Raw genomic sequence first — 22,459 nt, 5'->3', positions numbered from 1 at the left:
CAGGCGGGCAGGCAGGCAAGCAGGCAGGCGGGCGCGCGGGCGGGCGGGCGGGTAAGCGGGCGGGCGGGCAGGCAGGCAGACAGGCAGGCAGGCAGGCTCAGAAAATGGGAAATGAGGCAGGCAGGCAGGTAGGTAGCTAGGTAGGTAGGTAGGGTAGGTAGGTAGGGTAGGTAGGCAGGCAGGCAGGCAGGCAGGCAGGCAGGCAGGCGGGCGGGCAGGCAGGCAGGCAGGCAGGCGGGCAGGCAGGCAGGCAGGCAGGCAGGCGGGCAGGCAGGCAGGCGGGCAGGCAGGCAGGCGGGCAGGCAGGCAGGCAGGCAGGCAGGCAGGCTCAGAAAATGGGAAATGAGGGGCTCGGTGAAATAAGACAGAAAATGTGTTGGACGTCAAGAAAACTTCGGAAAGCAAAGGGGAGGTTGTGGTGGGTCATAGAAACAGATGAAGAATTTTTTGAGTCCGAAAAAAAGGGGTAAAAAATGCCCGCCGGGTGGTATCCTAACCCGCGACCTCCAGAATGCCGTTCTGGTATCGCGGAGACGGAAGACCATGCACAAGTCGGCACCAGTTCCAGTGGACTAGGTTTTATGAGGCCGTCGGGGACTCAACAGAATCAGCCACCCGTGACAATGATTACGTACAGATGGTGATGATCATGGGTATGCACAGATGAGGGATTGGTCCTACCGAATGACGGCGAGTGCCCACAGCATGTAAGTGTCCCAGAGCGCAATAATTGACCAGTAATGTTGACTGCGCTTACACACGCTCACAATAACCCCCCTCGGCTGGAAGCAGCCTCCTGGTCGCAGAGAGTCACGATGTATGCTGGTTGTAACATTTGATCGAACCAGACCGGTATTCTGGAGGTCGTGGGTTCGGATCCCACCCGGTGGGCACTTTTTCACCACATTCTTTCTGACTCAAAAAATTTTTCCTTTGCTTTCCGAGGTTTTCTTAACTTCCAACTCTTATTATCTGGCATATATATATATATATATATATATATATATATATGTGTGTGTGTGTGTGTGTGTGTCTATATATATGCATATATATATAGTATAAGTAACGAGTCGGATACACAGCAAGAACAATAACAAACAATGTTTACTTACGTAGCGGCAATGGGACTTGCCTTCATGAGAGTAAAGTTACATGATTTTGCTGTCGCAAACATTTCGAACACATTTCTTATATAGGTTTGCATAAAACTGTGAGAAGGAGCGGAAACTGTTTCGGAAATGGAGAGTGGGCATACAGTCAGGCTACGCCTATGTTACAACAACAAAAAATAAACAAACAAACAAACAAAAAAAGGAGGGGGGAGCGAGGGAGAGAAAAAGGGGTCGTGTTAACAATGCAGCGTTCAAGGTTGCACCATGACGGGTCAACGTATGCCGCGCGGGCTGCAAGTTCATACAATGGGGGAAACTGGACAACCGCGGTTTGAAAAGAAAGGGAAGAGTATACAGTAAGGTATTCAGTGGCTGGGGAGACTGGTTCCGGCGGAAGCGAAGATGGGTGTGCCCCCCGCGGATGAAGAGAATAGATAGGGGGCACAAAAGAGCATTTCACAGAAGCTAGCAACTGAACAGGAAATAGGTAGGGTCACAAATAGTAAACATGAATAGATCACAAAGAGTTAAACATTCTTAAGTGGTGGTGGGAACGAGGCCTCCTTTCCCAGGACAAATGGCATTGTTGAGCTGCATTAGGCTAATAAAGCTGCTGTATTAGGAGAGTTTCTGCGAATTCTGATGGCAAACTCGAGGGTAGGAATAATGAACATAGTTATAAAAATTATGAAGCCGCTAATTTTAATCGAGGGATAAGCACATTAGTTTTCCGTAACTTTCAATAATTCCAAGTGTGGCTGACCCAAACTTATAAGTGAGATAAGATTCCCGAACCTCGCGGTCGTGGTGCGTTTTGAAGGCGGATTCTAAAATCGTTGCTTTAAGATGTTCAAATGCATTCCCGGGACTGTTCACATGTCTTGACAGGGGCAAATAAGGGCAGCTTTTTGCATGAGAACGGTGATTATTGAACCGTATTCGGAAGGGCGTTCAAGTTTGGCCGATATATTGTTGCCTACAAACATTGCACTCTAGAAGATATACGACATTAGCGGAGTCACAGTTAAAGTTACCTTTTATATTTACGTAGTAGTCCGAAGCCAAGCCCACCGATTTAGGAGAATCTGCTCAAACCAAGCCGACTTTGACTCAAACTGTCGAGAACTCAAGACTGCCCTCCTGAATAAAAAATACCCGGAAAAAGTTATCGACGACGCTATTGTGCGAGCCAACCAATTAGACCGTAACAAAATCTGTAAGAAAAAAGCCCCGAATGGGAACCCGCAAACTAACTTAGTTTTAACCCACTCATCCTCCGCTCCAAGAGTGTCAACCGTGCTAAAAAAACATCACAATATCCTAATACAAAATGACCGCTTAAAAAGCATATTCCCCGAACCACCACGCGTTGTCTACCGGAGTAATAAGAATTTAGGTGACTTTCTTACTAACTCTCGTATCAACCGACCGGCAACTACTGGCTGCATGCCCTGCAATAAACCCCGATGTAAAGTATGCCCACACATGACCACTACACAGCGCGCCACCAGCACGGCTTCAGACTACTACGTAAATATTAAAGGTAACTTTAACTGTGACTCCGCTAATGTCGTATATCTTCTAGAGTGCACTGTTTGTAGGCAACAATATATCGGCCAAACTGAAACGCCCTTCCGAATACGGTTCAATAATCACCGCTCTCATGCAAAAAGCTGCCCTTATTTGCCCCTGTCAAGACATGTGAACAGTCCCGGGCATGCATTTGAACATCTTAAAGCAAGCATTTTAGAATCCGCCTTCAAAACGCACCACGACCGCGAGGTTCGGGAATCTTATCTCATTTATAAGTTTGGGTCAGCCACACTTGGAATTAATGAAAGTTACGAAAAACTAACGTGCTTATCACTCGATTAAAATTAGCGGCTTCATAATTTTTATAACTATGTTCATTATTCCTACCCTGGAGTTTGCCATCAGAATTCGCAGAAACTTTCCTAATACAGCAGCTTTATTACCCTAATGCAGCTCAACAATGCCATTTGTCCTGGGGAAGGAGGCCTCGTTCCCACCACCACTTAAGAATGTTTAACTCTTTGTGATCTATTCATGTTTAACCTTTTATGACCCTACCTATTTCCTGTTCAGTTGCTAGCTTCTGTAAAATGCTCTTTTGTGCCCCCTATCTATTCTCTTCATCCGCGGGGGGCACACCCATCTTCGCTTCCGCCCGAACCAGTCTCCCCAGCCACTGAAAACCTTACTGTATACTCTTCCCTTTCTTTTCAAACCGCGGTTGTCCAGTTTCCCCCATTGTCTGAACTTGCAGCCCGCGCGGCATACGTTGACCCGTCATGGTGCAACCTTGAACGCTGCATTGTTAACACGACCCCTTTTTCTCTCTCTCGTTCCCCCCCTCCTTTTTTTTTGTTTGTTTGTTTGTTTGTTTGTTGTTGTTGTAACATAGGCGTACCCTGACTGTGTGCCCACTCTCCATTTCCGAAACATTTTCCGCTCCTTCTCACAGTTTTATGTAAACCTATATAAGAAATGTGTTCGAAATGTTTGCAACAGCAAAATCATGTAACTTTACTCTGATGAAGGCAAGTCCCGTTGCCGCCACGTAAGTAAACATTGTTTGTTATGGTTCTTGCTGTGTATCCGACTCGTTACTTATACTATTTCTGCGCGCTTTGTGAATTTATCTCTCTCTAGATTTGTTTCTACCATGAGCGCTGACAGGACCACAGCAAAGAGCATCATCTGGAAATTTCCGCAGACCGAAACCACAACAGTTGTGATCGGGGACTCCCACACCAAGTATCCGTATCATCACTTCGATCCCCTCTGCCCTGGAACCCCTGCTTTTGTTTCTCAGCCTGGCGCATGCATTGCTGACGCACGCTCACTGATCGACTTTATCCCTGCCTCTGCCACTACAGTTTTTCTGCATGTTGGTACTAATGATCTCAGCTCTACTTCCGCTGAACATGCTTTCTCTGACTACCCCTCACTGACTGACCTCATTCTGGAATCTCGACCGAACATTTCCACTATTAACGCCTGTCTCATTCTTCCCGCTCCGCTAACCGCCGCCGCGACTACCGCATCTCTCGCTTCGCTCACTGCTGCAACGAAAAGGCACGCCGTTTCAACTCACTTCTCCGCGAATTTTGCCGCCACTCACGCTTTGTCCGCTTCGTCGATCATGGCTTTGAGAACCTTCCAGCCTGCCGAGTACTCGCTGCGGACGGCTTACACCCGAGCTTCGAGGGTGTGGCCTTGCTGGCCGGCCACATTCGTGCACTCTGCTTCATGCAACAGCGCTGCAATCCTCTGGGCTGGCGCGACTTCGCATGCACCGCCGACCCAGTTGCAGCCCCGCCTATATTGCCAAATGACAGCGACTTTCCACCACTGCCTCCAATTCTATCCAGTGTAAGGACCCCGGAGCAGTGTCGTGCCACCAGCCCACCGCCACCGCCCCCCAGATCCACCGCAACCACGGCGCCCCGGGCGCGCGCCAGCGCCCCAACCCCGAAGTCCACGGACGAACGTCGCGCCAGCGACATGCCAACCCCTACTGGCAAACCTGCAGCGGCCACAACGCCCCGAGAGAACGCTCCGGCGACACCAAGAAGCTCCCTGACCGGCGCCGCACGAACAGCATGCCACGCCCAACCTCCGCATCTTCAGCGACCGCCGAGCCCACGAAAACCAACAGCAGCGCGTCCGCCGGACCTTCCGGGGTCCAAAATCCAGCCCTCCGTGCCACATGCCCTTACAACATTCGAAAGAATCGGCATAGCAGCAACTGACTACAACACAAAAAAACAGGTAACGCGGCCTCCTTCCCCGTTTCAAGACAGTTTTTAAAGCTAAGAAAAATCACCGAAAAGCGCATACGTTCCGAATTGCACGTTTCCGCTCTTGCACAGTACTTGACTGCCGCGGTTGCTCCTAGGGGTCTTAGGATTAGAATAAAACCTGCTACTACCGAACTCTCCCCATCCAACATGAATAAGTGGAAACAGGTACTCGATAAAGCATCTTTACAATTAACTGAAATAATCCTCAATCACTACGAAACTACGGCCCATTCTCTCCGAAAGAAAGAGGAACTACTTAGTCAGGAACTAAGCAAAAGAGAGTTGAACCTTTTAAGCAACTACGAATCTAACAAGGCCTCCGCCATATCCCGAACAAAAGACCAAAAGTTTAACCGAGATAAGATTTCTAACACTGGCCACATGCGTAAGAACCTAACAAGCTCCGGCACTAGTAACTGCCCCAACTCTGACAATACGGCCGATAATGTCACTACGACTGTAATAAATGCTTCGACTACTGCACCCCAAACAGTTCAGTTAAAACCCTGTACTAATATTTTTCCCTCGCCTGCCGTCACAAAAGAAAACCTTACCGGGAATGTAATGAACCTTTCAAGTATTACCCTCTCCCCAGCTCAGATGAACGTCTTGTCAAAGGGCCTAAACTTTTGCCCGGCTACTGGTGGTTTTGATGAATTTCAACTTTTTAAGGACTTAGATAAATTCGCCAGAAACATGAGGCTACGAGAATACTTCTACGATCACCCCGCGACGGAAGAAGCCCGCAGAACCCTACCTACTATAAGCACTGGACCCCTCCCACACAGCATGATAGTTGCCTCAACATGTACATCAAAGCTGTCCAACGCGATGTGCGAAAAGCATACTAAACACAAATTTCTTTCCACCACAACATGACTACGAACAAAAAGAAAGCCCTAGAGGAACTCGCAAGCTGTCCCGACATAATTATTAAACCTGCCGACAAGGGAGGCGCAATCGTAATCCTTGACAAAACCGACTATGTTAACGAGGCCAATAAGCAACAACCAGTATCGACGTTCTATAAAGCACTACCCAATGATCCCACTCAAGATTATAAGCAAATTGTCAAAGATAAACTTGCTGAGCTTGCTAAAAATAAAACAATGAATGAAACCACGCCTCGTTCCCTGATCCACTTAAGCCCAGTAGCCGGTAAATTCTATCTTCTCCCAAAGATTCACAAGGTGAACAACCCAGGGCGCCCCATTGTTTCTGGCATTGGCACTGTTACCGAAAACCTCTCGCGCTATGTGGATAATCTCATTTGCGACATTCCGCCCAGCTTTCCCTCCTTCATTAAGGATACCAATGACTTTCTCTCAGACATCTCAAAAATTGAATTTCCTGATAACTGCCTTCTAGTCACCCTTGATGTTGCGTCACTGTATACTAACATCCCCCATGAAGATGACATCGCCGCTGTATCCCTTGCGTATGAGCAGTCATCGTGCGACAAACCTATCGATTCTTCTGCTCTCCAAACATTCCTTAGGCTTATTCTTGAACTTAACAATTTTGAGTTCGACGGAATTCATTACGTGCAAGTCAGCGGAACGTCAATGGGAACTCTAATCGGACCTAACTACGCTAATATCTTTATGGCTCACCTCGAATCAAACTTTCTTGACACCCAAAATTTAAAGCCAATGTACTATAAAAGGTATACTGACGACATATTCATGATCTGGCAACACGGTGAGGCGGAGCTCCTCACCTTCATTGAGGCATTTAACCTAGCCCATCCTAGTATTTCCCTTGCTCATTCCTATTCGGAACACAGCGTAAACTTTCTGGACGTCACCGTTACTACCTTCCAAGGTCGGCTTCAAACTAAACTGTATAGAAAACCGACAGACACGCGGCAGTATTTGCACTTCCGAAGTAGCCATGTCAGACACTGCAAGACAGCAATACCTTACAGCCAAGCCCACCGATTTAGGATAATCTGCTCAAACCAAGCAGACTTTGACTCAAACTGTCGAGAACTCAAGACCGCCCTCCTGAATAAAAAATACCCGGAAAAAGTTATCGACGACGCTATTGTGCGAGCCAACCAATTAGACCGTAACGAAATCAGTAAGAAAAAAGCCCCGAACGGGAACCCGCAAACTAACTTAGTTTTAACCCACTCATCCTCCGCTCCAAACCGTGCTAAAAAAACATCACAATATCCTACTGCAAAGTGACCGCTTAAAAATTCCCCCGCATTTCCCCGAGGGGGAGAATGTGAAAGTGCGAATGCACGGTTGTCGGCCCGCTTGCGGCGCTTGCGCTCGGCCCCCGCAGCCCACCGCCTCGCCGCCTTCTCTTCCATCTCTTCCATCGGGTTTGTAGTATCACGTGTACACCACGCAGTTATCAAGCCGCTATAACGCCGCTGAGTCGCCAACGCACGCCGCTGACGACGTAGTTTGAATGCGTTAAAGATATAAGGCGCGTCAACACTGATATCACCGTCGCGTCCGTGGCTTGATCGGTAGAGCGTCGCGCTGCGGCCGCAAAGTCCGCGGATCGAAACCTGGCGCCGGATGCTGTTTCTTTATAGAGGAGCACTGCGGACGCCGACGCCGCCGCCGGCGGTGGATGGTTTGGGGTCGCTTATAAAGTGTATTCACACTTAAAAGCATATTCCCCGAACCATCACGCGTTGTCTACCGGCGTAATAAGAATTTAGGTGACTTTTCTTACTAACTCTCGTATCAACCGACCGGCAACTACTGGCTGCATGCCCTGCAATAAACCCCGATGTAAAGTATGCCCACATATGACCACTACACAGCGCGCCACCAGCACGGCTTCAGACTACTACGTAAATATAAAAGGTAACTTGAACTGTGACTCCGCTAATGTCGTATATCTTCTAGAGTGCACTGTATGTAGGCAACAATATATCGGCCAAACTGAAACGCCCTTCCGAATACGGTTCAATAATCACCGCTCTCATGCAAAAAGCTGCCCTTATTTGCGCCTGTCAAGACATGTGAACAGTCCCGGGCATGCATTTGAACATCTTAAAGCAACGATTTTAGAATCCACCTTCAAAACGCACCACGACCGCGAGGTTCGGGAATCTTATCTCACTTATAAGTTTGGGTCAGCCACACTTGAAATTAATTAAAGTTACGGAAAACTAACGTGCTTATCCCTCGATTAAAATTAGCGGCTTCATAATTTTTATAAATATGTTCATTATTCCTACCCTCGAGTTTGCCATCAGAATTCGCAGAAACTCTCCTAATACAGCAGCTTTATTAGCCGAATGCAGCTCAACAATGCCATTTGTCCTGGGGAAGGAGGCCTCGTTCCCACCACCACTTAAGAATGTTTAACTCTTTGTGATCTATTCATGTTTAACCTTTTGTGACCCTACCTATATCCTGTTCAGTTGCTAGCTTCTGTGAAATGCTCTTTTGTGCCCCCTATCTATTCTCTTCATCCGCGGGGGGCACTCCCATCTTCGCTTCCACCCGAACGAGTCTCCCCAGCCACTGAATACCTTACTGTATACTCTTCCCTTTCTTTTCAAACCGCGGTTGTCCAGTTTCCCCCATTGTCTGAACTTGCAGCCCGCGCGGCATACGTTGACCCGTCATGGTGCATCCTTGAACGCTGCATTGTTAACACGACCGCTTTTTCTCTCTCTCGCTCCCCCCCCTCCTTTTTTTGTTTGTTTGTTTGTTTGTTTGTTTGTTTGTTGTTGTAACATTGGCGTAGCCTGACTGTATGCCCACTCTCCATTTCCGAAACATTTTCCGCTCCTTCTCACAGTTTTATGCAAACCTATATAAGAAATGTGTTCGAAATGTTTGCGACAGCAAAATCATGTAACTTTACTCTGATGAAGGCAAGTCCCGTTGCCGCTACGTAAGTAAATATTGTTTGTTATTGTTCTTGCTGTGTATCCGACTCGTTACTTATACTATTTCTGCGCGCTTTGTGAGTTTATCTCTCTCTAGATTTATATATATTATATATATATATATATGTGTGTGTATGTATGTATACATATATATATATATATATATATATATATAGAATAAGCATTGGCAGTCAAGAAAGCCTCGGAAAGCAATTCCGTCATAGAAAGAAATGAAGAATTTTTTGAGTCAGAAAGAAAGTGGTGAAAAAATCGCCCGCCGAGTCAGAAAGAAAGTGGTGAAAAAATGCCCGCCGGTGGCCATTTTTTCAGCACTTTCTTTCTGAGTCAAAAAATTCTTCATTTCTTTCTATACTCCGATACAAGTCAAGAAAAAAGGGGCGTAGCCCAATCCCCCATTTCCACTACCCCGCTTCCAGCCAATGGTGTCGCTCTACCAACGTGACGTCGCGGCCGACCGCCTTGCACCTGCAGGCAGCGCTCGGACCCAAGCTTTTCTGAGTGAGTCCGCGCCGAAAAGTAGTTCTTGAGGACGCCTCCATTTTGGGCCGAGATAAGAACCTCAGCTAAAATATTTTTATTTGCCGATATAATGCAACGCGTGAAAACTTATTCATCACCCGGAGTAGTTAGTTTCAATTTTATTGCTGATGGTAAATTTCTGCTCTGCCGGGTTTTCCCTCAACCCCTTGCTTCTGGTTTTATGCATTGCCTGTTTCCTTTTCCGGTTTGGATCCCGAAGAAGTGGCGTCCGAGTCTGGGTTATCGTTCTTGTGGTACGTTCCCATCCACGCTACGCTGGCTACGCCGATGGTACAAGAAAAACAAAAGCGTCATGTCATCTTCAGCTGCGGGCGGGAGATGATAAGGAACGCGTACGTTCGCTTGCGGCATCTACACCCAGAACGCAGCGTTGAAGAAACGGTCGCGACAATGAGCGATCTTCTCGGAATCCGCGTGAGTTTGGTGATGGACGTGAAGAAGGAGATGAAAAATAACGATGGGAACCTTGCGACGCCCTCCCGAAAGTGCCCGCGAAGCGGTGGAAAGAGACGACGCACATAAGTGTACGACGACTTCACGAAGTGCGCATTGCGGTCGTCCGTGCATCGCCCTTTTTGCCGCAATGGGATCCCGACAGTGACGGCAATTGCTGCGGATGTCAACGCTAGCGGCGATGTTACTCCTCTCAAGCCATTTACTGTTTGCCGGCTGCTGAATGACATCGGGTTCAGGTATGAGAAGAGGAGCTGGAACTCGCTGCTGATCGACCGGCACGACATTTCGCGTGGCAGCAGAAGTACCTCTACGACATCGCCAGTTACAGGATTGAAAATCAAAAAATATTCTACATTGATGAAACCTGAGTGAATGCGGGACACACGATATCGACTGTTTGCCGGACACGACGGTTGCTTCCCACCAGGACGCCTGCATGCGTGGTCTGACGACAGGTTTTAAGCAGCCGTCAGGGAAAGGATAGCGACTGATTGTAACGCTCATCGACAGCGAGGGTGGCTTCGTCGGTGGGTGCCTGGACATCTTTCGGGGTACGAAGGCAGGCGACTACCACGAGGAGACGGACGACACCCGCTTCGAAAGGTGGTTTGGGGCCGTTTTGCCACAACTGCCACTCGGTAGTGTAATTGTCGTGGACAATACCTCGAACCACTCGTGGCTGGAAGAATCAGTGCGTACGACAACTTCGCGCAAAAATGTTGTTCAGGACTGGGTGACGTCCGAAGGACTTGCTTGGGATGAAAAACGCTTAAAACGGAGCTCCTCAGCCTTGTGGCCTCTGTTAAGACACGGTAAATGAGGTATCGTATTGACAGTGCAGCTGAAAGGACAGGATGTATTCGGGAGCCCTGCCATTGTGAGCTCAGTCCTATTGAGCACATATGGGCACAGATGAGGTGAGGCGTCGCAGCAAGAAATGACACAAAACTTGTTGCTGAGCTAGTTGGTACATAGTTCAAACAAAGTTAAAAAAGTGGCGCAAACTAGACGGGAAAGAGAGACAGAAAACGTGGCACCTGTATCTGTGTTTCCTGTCTCTCTTGTCCCGTCTAGTTTGCGCCACGTTTTTAACTTTGTTTGAGAAATGACACGTTTAAGCTTGCAGATGTAGAGGTGCTCCTGAGGGAAGAAGTTTCCAAGGTAACAGCTAAGCACTGGGCAAACACCCTTCAGCTTGTGATCAGCATTGAAACAAAGTTCAGAGGAGACGGTGGAGCAAGTGCGCGTGTTCAACCTATTATAATACATCTGGGTGAAGACGACATGGACTCCGTCAGTGACCTATCTGCTATCGAGTCGTTTCAAGATGTGTAAGGCTGCGACCTATTTGCCAGTGCAGCCTTTGCCTTGTTTAGTTAGTGTGGAGTGCGGTGTTTAGCTTAAGTACCTGTGTTTCCATAGCTGCAGAAGCAAGAAACTCTTTCAGACAGCAGAGAAGACCAGATATGCCGTTTGTGTGCTTTATTAGGACTTATTTCTGGAGCTAACTGAGCGGAGCGGTGGAGCTAACTGAGTGAACGGAGCGGTGTGTTGTGTGGCGCTGGCTCATGGTTGATTGCCTTGATATGTATCTATGAGAATAAGAAAAGGCTGTTGCAGTGCTTGGTTTCTGATCTCATTTGTTATAAGTGTGGGGCAGGAATTAAGCCGAATAAGTTCAGTAGTTACAGGATACTGCGCGGCAGATGTATTCATAAAAGGAAATCGTACATCCCGAGCTAGAGAAGACCCGCACTTTTCCAAACTATTTTCTGGAAGTAAAGCCACGCTTACATTGCACGAGGAGGGTGACTATTCGCATATATAGCATGAGGTATGTGCAAGCTGAGTCAAGCGAGTTTACAAATTCACTTCAAGCAGAATCACTTCTGCTGTGTGTGGCGTTGGGGCTCCTTGTGCGACACTGTATACGTGATAAAGGCAAGTTTCACCTACAGAACATCACACTAGTTTGAATTTTCACTGCAAGTTTTTTACATTGTTTGGACACTTACGCACGTATGGGATGCAGAAACAGTTCCAAATAAAATGCCTACATGAAAGCTTGTAACTGTCTGCTTGTGTGGCTGGCTGAGCCAAGTTGTCTTCTGATAGAGCGTTAAGAACAAATGAATCTGCTTCGGTATCTTATTGCTCATTTCATTTGCTCTGCATAATTCAGCAGTGTGTCTATTTAGCTCTCTGAGCCAAATCTAACTTATGATAGCAGTGAGGACCAGAAAAGTTGCTTCGGTGTTTTATTTCTACTTTGATTCTTTTTAGCTACTATTTGGCTGTCTGCAGTATTACGCATGATGTAGGATAAATATGTTTTATCGGTTTTCTAAGCCACTGGATAAAATGCAGAAGCACAACGTCAATAAAAACAATTCCCAAAGCTTTGGGAAGAGGAAACAATGTTGGCGTCAATCGATCCTCCCACGTATGGGAATAATTTCATGTAGTGAATTTCTGACAAGATAATAAATTTCTTCCTTAGCATATGATCCGATTCTCGCTCTTGCGTAACAAGAAAAGTACGTAAGCATTGACCAGTTTCAGCGGAGCGATATGTGCCATATGTGTGTTTCCATGCGTTCACTCAACCGACATGTCATACATCAACCAGTGCAGATAACTTTCTATGGTACAGATAACTAAGTAACCCTTCAGACATACTTCATTGCCCGTGTTATGAAATTGGCATCAATTGATGTGCTGTCATTGTGATTTACACTCCTAATATATGCGTAGACATTTCACGTGTTGCATTGTGAACAGCGCTGCAGCAAGTAGCAGCTTAGCTGCATTCACGATGTTGAGAACTGACTTAGCATCCACGATGTTGAGCACTGCTGAGTGAGCTTCTTGCTCCAGCAGCCACTTTTATGAGACAGGGAAAATGGGTGAAATGCTCACATGTTTTCCACCCTGAATCCTCTTTCTCGAATATACAGCACATGCATGCAAATTACCATTACAGCAGCAGCGTCTTTTAAGTGATATGAACACAAGGGGAGCAGTGCCCATATAGCTTCAATAATGCACATCTCTGATTCAAGAATTTGATTCGTGAAGGATATGCATGCGCATGTGTAGGAAAAGCTGAAAGTGGTTTATTTGATTTCAGTGCTGCGTTTCATGTCTTCACATGCACTGTTGCAGCTGGTCATACCGGTGAAATATAGCTCATGAAATTTCACTATCACGAAGCACAGCTCATTCGCGAAGCCTAAGCAAGATAATGAAATTGAACTTACAGTGGTAATACTCATGCATAATCTTTATTATCATAGACAATGCAAACTCAATGCCGATCCCTATTCGTATTTGATTCACAAATGTTTTTGTCCAAAACAACAACTTAAAGCGCTCCAATATAAAACAGGCGACGAAAACATGCCAGCTGCAAATAACACAATTAACAATGGAATCTCAGCGTAACCGAGAATCAAAATGAAAAAGGTGGCATATTAAATCACACCACGTAGCTAAGCTACAGCTCGTACGCGTTCACGGTTCTTGTATTTGGCGACTTGATCACAATTTGGGCGACTAAGCTTGCGCCCTGCTTGGACTTGGGACACACGGCTCAAGATATGCTCTAACGAAATGCAGCGCGCGACATCTCGCTGTTTGCGTTTCGCCCCGTGCATAGAGATAATATAGTGGCCCCGAGCATAACTCTACATGGCGTTAACGTCGCGCGCTATGCACAACAGTAATATTTACGACTGGCGTAATCAAAGAGAAATAAACAAGGAGTTATCGCCCTCTGTCGCAGTCACTGGGGTGATAACGTGGGTAGCACAGACACAGGAGGGACTAAACGGTAGAACGAGAAGCACTTCACGCTTAAGACGAAACGCCCGCACAGGATGACGACGATCGCTTTGTATCACGCAGCGTACACAGAATCCAGTACCGGCAGCGGTGGCTGTTTCCCGGCGACGCCGGTCGTTCACAAAGCAGAAAAAAAAACACCATAGCGGTTGCCGTTACCGAGCATGGTAAGAACACTGCACACAACACGCAAACAAGGAATACGACTGAACGGCACTAAAAATCATTCTCAGAGCCGGACGACGCCGATGGATTGACGCGAACAGCCATCCGAACAGCGGAGGTGGCCATTTTGGTAGAAGTCCGTAAGCGCGGAAGAACATGCTCTGTGATTTCTTTCGTGAACGCGGCGTAGGGGCAGTCCACCATGACGTCATGTTGATACGCTGACACCATTGGCTGGAGGGGGGTACTTTGATGAGGAAAAGCCGCATTTTTCTTGAGTTGTATCCGAGTATATGACGGAACGCAGTCCCCCCTTTGCTTTCCGAGGTTTTCTTGATTCCCAACCCTTATTCTGTCTTAATTCACTGAGCCCCACATCTCCCATTTCTGATTCGCTACATATATATATATATATATATATATTGTGGACTAAGAGGACCAAGGGCTTAGACGTGCCGGTGATGCGATGACGGTGTTCTATTTTACAACATGGCGATGAGAGAAATACGAAGCAGCTCGAGCCTGAGCTGCTCCCGCTAGATGACAGGCACCGATAAGGTCATACTCATCGATGCAGCGAGGATTGTCCATAAAGTTTCTACATCTTCCGCGGCCCCAAAGAAGCCGTGGCGAGTTCGCGTCCTGTCGATACTTCACGTTCGGCCCAGTTCAATCCGATGAGGCAGTCAGATGGGGAAACTGCCGCCGTTGCCGTCTTTTAAACCCACGCATAGAATGCCGGCGCAGTCCACGCAGCCAGGTTAAAATTCGTTTGTTATCCTCGCCGCTTTTGAATTGTGATGCGGATTAAGGTATTTTCGGTGGGGTTTGATAAGAGTGCCTTGACGGCTTCCGCTTCTCTTTCGAACGCTGTAGTCTTGTAATCCGGCTGGCGCAGCGAGATGTATCCTGGTTGCTTGAACGGTGCCTGCCAAGTGCTCCCTTTGTTCGAGCGCGTTGTCGGGTGCGTGCCGCAGCAGTCTTCTTTGCATCTCTTACAAACCAATCCAGACCCCTTTATTTGGTTTGCGGCGTCGCCTGGTTGTAAGTTACAAGCGCTTGATTGCCGTCTTGCCGTTTCAACTTCTCAGCAGAAGCATCGGTGTCTTTGTGCTGAGGATATGCGGTATAAGTATCTTCTGTCATCGTTACGGCCTCCGAAAAGCAGCTTACTTTTTTCTCCGTCATCTGGGGCAATTCTTCAAACGAACACGATAGTAAAGAATGTTTCCATGGGATGTCACGCGTCGCCCAAAAGGGGTCGTATTTTCACATTCGGTTTGAGATAATAAACGTGACGAGGGCGAGGCTTCTTGTAAGATGGTTTGTTCCTCGGGGTCATTCAAATAGCATGCGCCGCAGAGCAGTTCAGTCAGTGTAAAAAACTTACTGAAGCTTGCTGAGGAATGCAACTTCTTGATTATCTGTCACTGGTCGTTTGTTTCAGATATTTCGTCGTTCAAACGGTAGTATAATTGAATCATAACATGCCTAATTTTGTCTTCATAGTCAATATTTGTAGCACATTCTTCGTATAGGTGGTCAATGTCGATGAGCGATTCGATTTCCTCGTTTAATGTTCTCAGTTGTACTTCAGTTTTGCGTAGCTCGTGCAGACAACTCTTCACAACCTCGTCCACACTACTGGTCGTTACGGAGAATTCTAGAGCTGCTTTCGCGTCTCGACATAGCCTTCGAGTGATCAAACGCTTTTGTTCTCTTCTTGCGTCAAGTTCCTGAAGTCGCGTTATAGACGGAGGAATACTCCGTTCGTGCATATAAGGTGCTGAATCTTCCATTGTGCGATGAGCAGCACAGTTCTCCTCAGCGCTTGGAATATCGCTGCCAGAGGTCATCGGGGAAAATCGTCGCAGGTGAGGAGTCACCGTCATCTCGTCCGCCCATCACGTTGTTCGGCTTCGGGTAGCACCGTCGACCTGACCATCACCAGGGTCCGTCATCGGTATCGAGGGGTCCTCCTTCTAATAGGCCAAAGTTCGGATGCCTCCGAATCGCCGCGGGCCTTCTTCTCGGGTTCATCGGCACCAAAATGTGAAATAAGAGGACCAACGGCACAGACGTCCCGGTGATGCGATGACGGTGTTTTATTTTACAACATGGCGATGAGAGAAAGACGAAGCAGCTCGAGCGTGAGCTGCTCCCGCATCCCGCGAAATGACCGGCACCGATAAGATCATCATCATAGGTGCAGCGAGGATTGTCCATAAAGTTTCTGCATACATATATATGCGTGTGTGTGTATGTATATATATATTGTAGTGAGAGTAATTCGCCCATAATTCGATCAGGGTATGCGCCGTGCGCAGGCATCAGCCATGTGGATACGTGGTCCAATGTACCCGTGAGGAGGGTTTGCCCCACGCTCGTGTCAGCGGAACAAGAAACCCCGCCGCAGGCGCTTTTGGCGTGAGTTCAGCCACCGTCTGGACGCTCAAATATACGCTCATCTCACCTCTCGCCTGTAAATAAATCGCCTGAACCATGCACCTTAGCCTCGGCTATCTCGGTTACAAGTGGTAGAGGTCAAGGGTTTCAATTACAACCTAAAGCTTCGCAACCACACGCTGTTCATGATGTTCCACGACCAAAGCCGGTCTCCCGCTGCGGCATCGGACACAGCCGTAATATGTTCTGGCTTGTTGCGACAGCGGGGCCCAGCAATGTTAAGCGGCCTGGATGACAGTGATGTTGAAGACTGGCTGTCATTCTACGAACGCGTGAGTACGCACAATCAGTGGGACGATAAAGACAAAATGCTTCATATCGACTTCTATCTTACCAAACTCGCCAAACTGCGGTATGGCTATAATGTACCAGGCATTGCTACCTCGCCTGAGTTCCGCACCCACTTTGCTGGTGCGTTCGGCCGCCATGCTGTACGCCGGCTCTGTGCCGAGCAACGATTTCGGGTGCGAGGTCAGCGAGCTGTTGAGACGTTCACTAGCTATATTGAAGACGTAACTGAGTTGTGTAGGTGCATGGACCCTTTGACGACGGAAGCCCACAAGGTCAAGCACATACTAAAAGGAGTGGACGGTGACGCCTTCCAAAAGCTTCGGTCCAAGGACTCCCACATTTCTGACGTTGTGAATTTGTCCCAGAGGTTAGACGAGTTGCGAAGGCAGCGGCCGCTCACCAGTCAAGCTTGCGCTCAGGCCGAGCCTCTGTCGTGTTTTGCTGCGACCTATGGAGACGACCCGGTGCTGTTTGGGCGAAATAAGCTTTCATTCGGGAAGAAGTTGCCTGCCAAGTCTCCCTTTTCCGTGTTTCCCAGAACCGTCATCTACTCTGAACCCAGTGCTCAGGCACGTTATACTGGAAGGGGTAGCTGAGCAACTTCCAACTCCTCAGCATCATCCGCCGGTTGCTGCACCCCTCACGTACGCCCGAGCCGTGAGAACGGCGTCTCTGCAACCTGTTTCATTGTTGCACCGGACAATGCCGCAGCGGACAGCGCCTTCACCTCGGCCTGTCGTACCGGCTCAGCCGCCACATCCTCTGACTACTGTGCCCAGACGACGCCCTCCCTTTAGTGTGAGTAGCCCTTACCCCTCCAGTTGATGGCGTCCGCAGGACAACCGACCAATATGTTTCACCGGCCGAATTCCTGGACATATCACCCGCTAATTCCCCCATGTCATTCCGCTCCAGGAGCGCGATCAACAAGCCCCTTATTAGAATCGCACCTATGCCCCGTCGTAAATGCCCCAAACTACGTACCCAGTCCAATCTCAGTCGCAATTTACCTCGTCGACACGCGGCCGTCCTTCCACCTTTAACGACCGCCGCTCACCTTCACCTCGTCGTCGCTCGCTCTCGCCTATGCGGCGCTGCCCTACCAACACCGAGGAGAAAACCTAGAGGCCGCAGTTCCGGACGTAAGAACTGCGTCGACCTCGAACTGTCCAAGCCGTCGTTTTTTCCCGAAATATTATCGACGTACTTGTAGAAGGTGCCCCCACTCATGCCGTCATTGATACTGGCGCTGCTGTTTCTGTAATTCCTGCCGACCTCTGCCGTGCTGTTCGAAAAGTTATGACGCCATTTTCCGGACTTTCGTTGCAAACCGCCGATGCACAACACAAGCGGCCACTAGCCGCTTGCACAGTTCGCGTCATTCTACAGACGATAGTCTACACCGTTGACTTCGTCGTGTTGCCATCTTGCTCCCGTGGTGCCATTTCAGGCTTGGACTTGGTATTGCGGTATGAGTCTGTCATCCGCTGCCTTCCATTGACGTAGAGTTTTCATCGCTCCCAGAAGCTTCGCACGTTGTTCCCGGCACGAAGTGAGTCGTCGCTGAAGACACAGATGTTGCACCACGCTCCTCCCGTCTTGTATCCCTGTGTTGTGCACCCGTCCCTGATGGACCTGTACTCTTTACGCTGTTCGAAGTCTTTCTCAAACGCAGGTGTCTGCGGCTACTTCCCGCTCTTTTAATTGTCTGCGAAGGTGCAAATGCCATGGCGGTCACGAATTCATCGACGCTAACATGCGCCCTATTGCATGGCGAAGCACTCGGCTTTGTTGAGCTTGTCGGTCCTCGTCTCGTCAGAAAAGTACCGATGATTTATCCCACCTTCAGGACGAAGAAATTAGTGTTGTTTCTTGCGACCCAGCTGAATTGTCGTCCAATGTTTTCCGGAACTCCATTAACAAGAATCTAGACCCGACCCAGCAAGCACAGCTTACGAGACTGCTTCGCCGGTGTCAGTCTTCTTTGAACTGCGCACAACGATCACTGGGCCGGACGTCTGTTGTCACACACTCGGTTGACACTGGCTCACATGCTCCTCTTCGCCAACTACCGTACCGTGTTTCTCCCGCGGAGCGTCATACCACGACCAGGTGGCTGACATGCTGCACCACGGTGTAATTCGCCCCTCAAAGAGCCCGTGAGCGTCACCCGCGGTCCTTGTAAGGAAGAAGGATGAATCCATCCGATTTTGCGTTGACTATCGCCGTTTTAACTCCATAACCCGCAAAGATGTCTATCCTCTCCCGCGCAGTGATGACGCCCTGATCTGCCTGCAGGGAGCTGAATATTTTTTTATCCCTTGATTTGCGTTCCGAGTACTGGCAGGTTCCAATGGCAGAGTCTGACTGACTGGGATAAAACGGCTTTCTTTACCCCAGACGGCCTTTATGAATTTAATGCCATACTTTTCGGGCTTTGCAATGCCCCTGCCACATTTGAACGCATAAAGAACAGTATTTTGACAGGACTAAAATGAAAGACGTGTCTTTGCTATCTCGATGATGCCGTAGTTTTCTCGCCGGATTTCCAGACGCCCCTTGCTCGCTTAGAGTAAGTTTTGAGCAGCCTTGCCAACGCCTGACTACAGCTGAACATCGAAAATGCCATTTCGCTGCACGCCAACTAACCTTCTTGGCCCACATCGTATCTAAGGACAGGGTTCTTCCGGATGCAACTAAGCTTCGAGCGGTTGCTGAGTTTCGACCCGTCAGCGCCAACGGAGATACACAAGGATTCTAGTGGGATTGGTCTCGGCGCCGTGCTTGCCCAACGGAAGTCCGGTTTTGATGAGTACGCCGTGGTGTACGCAAGCCGCAACCTTACAAAAGCCCAGTCAAACTATTCAGTTACTAAAAGAGTACTTGGCCACCATTTGGGCTCTAGGAAAGTTTCGGCCGTTCTTATACGGCCGCCCATTTGATATCGTCACAGATCATCACGCACTCTGCTAGCTGTCTTCTCTTAAAGATCCATCTGGTCGTCTTGGTCGGTGGGCTCTTCGACTGCAAGAGTTCTACATCCCTGCAATTTACTTCTGACTTCTGTTGCCCTTTGTCACGTTCACCTGCAATAAGGCGACGAAGAACACCACGGGGCTGTCACCATTTTTCTTGTTGTACGGACGTGAGCCGTACTACACCACTGAGACCATTCTCCCCTACAATTCCGATGCCACTGAATTTAAACCAGTTTCGCAGCTCGCCCGCCACGGCGAAGAATGCCGTCAATTTTTCAGGGCAGAAATTTGGGCTAGTTGGTGATGGGACTTCGACATGGTAAAAAGCGCACTAAAACGCGGACACAAAAAAAGGCGGTAACACAGGACGAGCGCTAGCGCTCGTCCTGTGTCACCGCCTTTTTCTTGTGTCCTCGTTTTAGTGCGCTCTTTACCATGTCGAAGGCCGTCAATTAGCCCGCTCGTTTACTTCGGCCTATCAACAGCTTCAGAAGCATCGTTTTTAGGACTTCACCAAAGCGCCGATATATGACCCCGGTTCACTTTTGTGCCTTTTAATCCCCTAACCAACCCCTGGTCTCTCTCCGAAGTTAATAGCCAAGTATCATGGACCATACCACGTTGTTGAGCCCACATTGCCGGTCAACTACCTCGTGGAACCAAACACGTCGACCTCGGATGTTCGTCGGCACGGACGTGAGATCATCCACGTGCAATCGTTGAAGCCTTTCTACCGCCCTTTAGTTCTGTCGGCACCTTCGCCGAGTCGTCAGGATGGCTCCTTTTCGACAGGGAGCGATTGTAGCGAGAGTAATGGGCGAATGATACCATCAGGGTATGTGCCGTGCACAGGAATCAGCCATGTGGACAAGTAGTCCTATCTACCCGTGAGGGTATGCACCGACGCCGGTGTGAGCGGACGAAGAAGCACCTCGGAAGGTGCGTTTGCGATATATATATATATATATATATATATATATATATATATATATATATATATATATATATATATATATATATAGACAGAAGCATAGGTCGGCAGTCTACAACGCCAAAGGAGGCATAGGGGTGTGGTTAGGCTCTATTTTTTACTACGGTTAATCAAGTTAAGCTTTTTTTAAATATAAGGAAGAAAGAAAGAAAGAAAAACACGCGCCCAGAGTGGGGACCGAACCCACGCCTTTCGATTCGATCTCGAATCCCTTACCAATTCGGCTATCTGGGCGACTGTGTTCTCCTTCACTTTCTCGGCTATTTAAATTCACTAGAAGTGTATCTGACGCTTGAGGGTGGTAGCCAGCGCCACTCTGACTACACGGGAGAAGGGGACCTTCTTTTCAACCCCCGGGGCGTGACTCAAACGTCTACAGCCTGTCATGAGCGGGTAACTGGCGGGAAGCCCTCTTATGCTACCTAGGCATCAAGGCTGCCAGAACCGAGACCCTCGCTAGGCTTTCGCAGAATAATATAGTAAGGAAATGAGGGGCTCGTTGAGGAAATACAGAAACATAGGTCGGCAGTCTACAACGCCAAAGGAGGCATAGGGGTGTGGTTAGGCTCTATTTTTTACTACGGTTAATGAAGTTAAGATTTTTTTAAATATAAGGAAGAAAGAAAGAAAGAAAAACGCGCCCAAAGTGGGGCCCGAACCCACGCCTTAAATTAGATCTCGAATGCCTTACCGATTCGGCTATCTGGGCGACCGTGTTCTCCTTCACCTTCTCAGCTATTTAAATTTACTAGAAGTGTATCTGACGCTTGAGGGTGGTAACCAGCGCCACTCTGACTACACGGGATATATATATATATATATATATATATATATATATATATATATATATATATATATATATATACGAGATCATGAGGTTCGATGGGCCAGTATAAAAATAGTGAAAGAAGTCGACTGACACGTTTCCCGTTTTTGTTGCCAACAGTTTCGGAGCCCTGAAGAAGGAGTTTCTAACTCCGAAACTGTTGGCAACAAAAACGGGAAACGTGTCAGTCGACTTCTTTCACTATATATATATATATATATATATATATACAGAAAGAAATGCCGGCAGTCTACAACGCCAAAGAAGGCATAGGGGAATGGTTGGACTATTTTTTTTTACAGTTAGTGACGTTACATTTTTTTATTATTAATTACGTAAGAAAGAAAGAAAGAAAAACACGCGCCCAGAGTGGGGACCGAACCCACGCCTTTCGAATAAATCTCGAATGCCTTACCAATTCGGCTATCTGGGCGACTGTGTTCTCCTTCACTTTCTGGTGTATTTATATTTACTACAACTCTATCTGACGCTTGAGGATGGTAGCCAGTGCCACTCCGACTACACGGGGAGAAGGGGACCTTCTTTTCAACCCCCTGGGCGTGACGCGAACGTCTACAGCATGTCATAAGCGGGTAACTGCCGGGAAACCCTCTTATGCTACCTTGGCATCAAGGCTGCCAGAACCGAGGCCCTCGCTAAGCTTTCGCACGATAATAGGGTTTGGAAATGAGGGTCTCGTTAGGAAATACAGAAAGAAATGCCGGCAGTCTACAACGCCAAAGAAGGCATAGGGGAATGGTTGGACTATTTGTTTTTTACAGTTAGTGACGTTACATTTTTTATTATTAATTACGTGAGAAAGAAAGAAAAACACGCGCCCAGAGTGGGGACCGAACCCACGCCTTTCGATTAGATCTAGAATGCCTTACCAATTCGGCTATCTGGGCGACTGTGTTCTCCTTCACTTTCTGGGGTATTTATATTTACTACAACTCTATCTGACGCTTGAGGGTGGTAGCCAGTGCAACTCAGACTACACGGGGAGAAGGGGACCTTCTTTTCAACCCCCTGGGAGTGACGCGAACGTCTACAGCATGTCATAAGCGGGTAACTGGCG

General features: G+C 48.1%; 1 non-coding gene across 1 annotated transcript; it reads right to left on the bottom strand.

Annotated features, from left to right (window-relative positions):
- Window positions 1-21,742: 21,742 nt before the first annotated feature.
- Trnak-uuu (transfer RNA lysine (anticodon UUU)) lies at window positions 21,743-21,814 on the bottom strand. Its single transcript has one exon. It is a non-coding gene; the product is annotated as a tRNA-Lys (tRNA).
- Window positions 21,815-22,459: the final 645 nt, after the last annotated feature.

Source organism: Haemaphysalis longicornis, unplaced genomic scaffold (genome assembly GCF_048455015.1).
Source record: "Haemaphysalis longicornis isolate Haplotype H1 unplaced genomic scaffold, Haemaphysalis longicornis Haplotype H1 scaffold_2, whole genome shotgun sequence".
In the NCBI taxonomy this organism is placed as follows: Eukaryota; Metazoa; Arthropoda; class Arachnida; order Ixodida; family Ixodidae; genus Haemaphysalis; species Haemaphysalis longicornis.
The sequence above is the reverse complement of the archived record's forward strand: the minus strand, read 5'-3'. Positions and strand labels throughout refer to the sequence as shown.